The sequence below is a fragment of the Uloborus diversus genome, unplaced genomic scaffold, assembly GCF_026930045.1.
Source record: "Uloborus diversus isolate 005 unplaced genomic scaffold, Udiv.v.3.1 scaffold_899, whole genome shotgun sequence".
NCBI classification, from domain to species: Eukaryota; Metazoa; Arthropoda; class Arachnida; order Araneae; family Uloboridae; genus Uloborus; species Uloborus diversus.
The window spans coordinates 52,375-57,442 of record NW_026559120.1 but is presented as its reverse complement, the minus strand read 5'-3'; the positions used below and the strand labels follow the sequence as shown (position 1 = coordinate 57,442).

General features: G+C 29.2%; 1 long non-coding RNA gene across 1 annotated transcript; it reads left to right on the top strand.

The window, feature by feature from the left end:
• The first annotated feature begins 545 nt into the window (after nt 1–545).
• Nucleotides 546–4,364, top strand: LOC129234004 (uncharacterized). Its single transcript, XR_008581514.1, has 2 exons — nt 546–625; nt 4,067–4,364. It is a non-coding gene; the product is annotated as an uncharacterized LOC129234004 (long non-coding RNA).
• The last annotated feature ends 704 nt before the right edge of the window (nt 4,365–5,068 follow it).

Below are 5,068 nucleotides of genomic sequence, written 5' to 3'. Positions count from 1 at the left end.
TTATATAAAACATATTAACATGCTTAGCATTTGAGACAAACCTTGCTTTCTGTTTACTTCCCCATTTTCTATCATTATATTTTCCCTTATAGGTTTAACTCATGTCTATACCATTTTTCAGTATTTCATTTGCGTTGTCATTATAAGGAAATGCTTTAAAACTTCAAAGAATGAAAGAAAACATTTTTATATGAAACTATAGGACCATGAAAAAATAATAACCATGCTCTATTAACTGTTAATTGTAAATAAGTATATATATTGCTAATATTATTGAAATTGGTCTTATATGAATCGTTTAATAACTTGCCCAAGAGCAGTACGAAGATAGTTTTTCTTTGTTAATTTATTTTAATATTTATTTAAAATTTCTAAGTAATATGTATAAAACATTTATTAGTTTTTTAATATGTTTTATTAATATGGCTTTTATTTCCAGGCATGGACGGATTGGAAGTCCGCGGTTAAAAAGAAGGCAGCAGATATTGCTGCCTCGAGGAATAAAACGGGTGGTGGGCCATCCACATCAAAATCGTTGAGTTCCTTGGAGGAAAGGTGTGTGGCACTTATAGCTGGGGTAGCTATTACAGGGATGAATGTCCCAGACCCTGCAAGTGATGAGGAGGTAAGCTTCTTTATGATTCACTTAAATTTCTTTTCAAAATAAAACTTATATTTTTCCAAGTAGGGAATGTGGCTCAAAGAGAAATGGTAAAATTTTTACCCTGTTTTTGGTCACCATCTATCTGGCCGCCAAACCTTGATATCTTGAAACTAGAGACGTACTGAGTAGCACTTTGGCCGAGTTACCGAGTACTTGGCATTTCATTAATCGGCCGAGTTACCGAGTAGCAATTATGTTTTAAGAAAAACCACAGACACATATGTAATGAATTTTGAACTTATTAGAATAATAGTACAGACTGCCTTGTCCATATAATAGTTTTTAAAATTAAATTCCTGCTGAAATTTAACTACGCATTATTTAAAAAAATTTGATTACGGCAAAAATTTTGCAAAAAATTTATTTTTAAAATTAAAAATAAATAAAAGGTATGATTAATCAAGTTGGAATTAAAATAAAGCATACCGATCTATGATAGTTCTCTAGTCCGCCAAACATAAATAATATTTAAAAGCAAATAAAACAAATGCGCAGGAACACTGCAGACACGTGTTTCTGCGGAATAAGGAATGTCTTTTTCAGCACATAAAATGTGAGCTAAAGAATGTAAAGACATTCAACAAAAAAATCCGACTTTTGTCGGATGCCTTTAAATCTTCACTTTTGTGCATTGAAAAAGGAATTCCTTGTAACGCTAAAACACATGTCTGCAGTGTCCCTGCAATGTGCTTTTAACGTTGTTTTATTTTCTTTTATTTTTTAAGCAAAAGTATTTTTCTTATAACTAATTTTTGTTTGTAGCAAAAATCCATTTTTAATATAAAAATTCCATTTTCTATGTTTAACTTTTTTGCACAATTTTTAATAAATACGTTTTATTAACTTTGGGAACATTAAAATAAAGATTTATTCCATTGAAGCATTACAAACTTCATTATTCCAAAATTTAAATTTGACTTGTAAATTTGTAAATGATTACAGAATATTATATATGCTAGCACCTTTTTATAAATTTTAATATCTGTCTTAGACAATATTCAATTTTTTGCAACTACTCGGTATTGGCCGAGTATCTGATAAAAATTTGGCCGAGTACCGAGTAGTTACCGAGTACTTGGTACGTCTCTACTTGAAACCCTAAATGTCCAGGGAAAAAAATCCCTTGCATTTTCCATAAAAAATGCTATGTATTTTCCAGTTTTCTTAATTCCTTTTCCAAAACCCTTGATGTGTCGAAATCTTTGCACAGAGGCAAGTTTCAATAATTTTTCTTTGGCAATTTTTGTGGTAAAGCCAGTTCCAGAGACAAACTCCAGAGTTTAGAATGTTTGTACTATGTGCATTTCTTTTGAACATACTGTCCACTTAGAAGGCGGGGGTCTTTTTTTCGTCGGTTTCCAAGCAAAAAAGGAAAATGTGTTAATCCTTCTACTTTTTTGCCGCCTACAAAATGTTTTTAGAAAAGTTTCGATGACAAAACAAATGTGAAATTGTTGTTCATTTCAAAATCTCATCCTGTACACTTTCAACAATTTTAAAATTTCAAACGTACTCGTCCCATAGTACATGGATAAATGCATATAGCGTACATGTGTGTAATTGTGAGAAACCTTGTTAACTCAAGAACTCGACGTCTTGATTTTTTGCCCCGTCCCGAGATATTCGAGAAATCACGGTTGTTCCGCATGCTTTAACACATATAGGCTACTCAAGTCAGTAAAAAGTTGTCTTTGATTATAAAAGCAAGTGTTAATTTAGCGGAATCCACTTAATTTGACCACCGGTTAATCGGACCAGATCTTAAAGATCCAAAACCAATCCTATTACAAAAGCCCAAAATTATTCGCTTATTGGAAACAAAAATCAGTTGACTCAGACCAAAGAACATGAGAAAGAATTGCAATTATAAAAAGTTGATACTTTGGTTGCAATGTTTTGTTGTGATTTAAATATTGTTTTTTAACTATAAAATGATAAATCGTTTACATTTATAATGTAAATTGAACCCTAATATTCAGTGCAATATTTATTTAATTAATACTAATATAAATAATGTATTTAATTATGCTTTTTTTTTAAAGTGCTTTGTACAATTACTGAAATGCACAAAGGGCAAAGTCAAATAGTTCATTTCTTTTACTTGCTCATGTTCTTTTATTTATGAAATCACTTTTTTTTCAATTTTTAATTTGAAAAATTATTAATTTGGTAATTGCCCTCTTTTAAGGATTCATATTTACTCATGAATGTACCTAATTTTGTATACATTCACTCATTTATTGATTCTCATATATATTAACTTATTTATTTGTTAGTTCTACTGTTTTCATTTCTTCCTCCTTTATTGTCATAACTTATTCGCTTGATCAAAAATAATTTTAATGATCAGATAGGAAATATTTTCAAAGAAAAATATTTTACTTTTCACTTTGCGCCATGGAAAGAAGATGTGAAAATTTTGTGCCTTTTTTTCAGAACTTTATTATGAAACACAAAAAGAATTTTTCAATGCAAGTACTTATTTGAATATGAAGTAGGTTTTCAACTTTTTCTGGCAATGAAATAATTTGAATTTAAAAATTATATCGATAATTTCTCAGCTAGCAGCTTTTATTATATCTTGTGTGTTGGAGGGTATAGATGTATGAGGTGTAAAAAGTTTATGGTTTATAATTCTTAGAAAGGTCAGAGACTTATTTAGAAATTTATATATTTTGACTTTGCAAACTGTTCCTTTGAATGTTTGTTAAAAGAGTAGAAATAGAATTAACAGAAATATTCTTTGTACTTTTCGTCATGTCTGCTGACTCATGTTTAAAATATATTTTAGGACAGATTTTTAAAAACTTAAATGTCCTGTTTGTTGTTGTTTAATGTTTAGTCTGGTGACCGTTAATAAATATTAGGGTTGGGAATTTAGGATTTTTATTTATTCAAACTTGCTTGTTTAAATTTTATAAAATGTATATACTAGATATAATAATTATTATATCAGGCCATATACTTCTATATTAAATTTAACAAAAATAGAACCCAATATTGAAGAGAGTAATTATATCCGGATATTTTTCATAGGGAGCAAAAAACAAATGTATTTCTTGCATGTTTTGGGATATATGCTTAGATCAGATAAGATTTAATATAGATTGATATGCTTCAGTTAATCTGTTTGCAATAATAATTATTATTATTTGACTTTTATTTTTTACATTATATCGTGTGAGCTAGTTTAAATGTATGGTGTGTTATTGATTTTTTTAAGGTATTGGATACACTAGTACCATTTATTACCTATTAGTGGATTATCAAGATAATCAGGAGTTTATTGTACATTTAATTTTTACCTATGCTAACCTAAAATTAGAATGTAACATAATAGTAAGAAGTAAAAATGCTTTCATTGTTGACTAATGTACTTTTTTCTCCCTTTCTGTGTCATAGATTGCAGAAGTCTCACAGACACCAAAGAGGCCAATGAGCCAGGATGGGAGTGCCTCCAAAAAAAGGAGAGTAGAGACCCCTACAAATCAATTGGATGAAAGGATTCATTCTCTAGAGAACATGCAGGATGAAGGAATGCAGAAAATCTGCCAAAAAATTGATAATTTAGTTTCGTCGATAGACAATCTGACTAAAACAATAAACCAGAATGGTGAAAGTATTACACGCGCCGTAACGCATGTAGGCAATCTGCTGTATGCTTCGCTAGATAGAATATTTAATAAAATTTGAAAAATTATATCAGTTTGTTATTATTTTTTATCTTATTGCATTCTCAGATTATTATTGATAGGAGTTAAAGCATTTTAAGCTGGTTCAACTTAACTTCAAATTTATGAAATTTGTTGCTTTCGCATATTACTATATATGTACATATCTCCCATACTTTTCTCCAATTTCAGCTTGAAGATATTTTATATGGTTTAATGAAAAAATGTTAGAACAATGGAAATGATAAAAGTATTTTCTTCATTAATAACTTGGGGTATGCCAATTTGTATACTACTTATCGCACAAATATATTAGTTTCAGGGCTGTTTGATGGGTTAAGTACTTGAAACAGTTAATTTTAACCTGGAGAAAAAATAAAAGATTTTTTGCATCAAGATTGATAACAAAAAAAAAAAAAAACTTGACAAAATTAAGACATGAAAAGTGGTAAATTATTGCATGCAAGCGTTTTAAGGTTGCAAAAGCTACTTTCAGCAAAGCTTCGCAAAAGCTTTTCAGTGTCTGTTTATATGTAAATTTCAAACTATTACATCCATCCATCTCTAAAAAATTTTGTTTCTTGGATTCTTTTTTTTTTTTTTTTTTGTAAGATAAAAGAGCACCAGGGTGAAAAAATATTTTCTGATACTGTCAAAGTAAAAATTCTAACATTTGAGCATATAATGAAACTTATTAGTTTAATAAGATTTACAGTTTCAGAGCACAAAATAT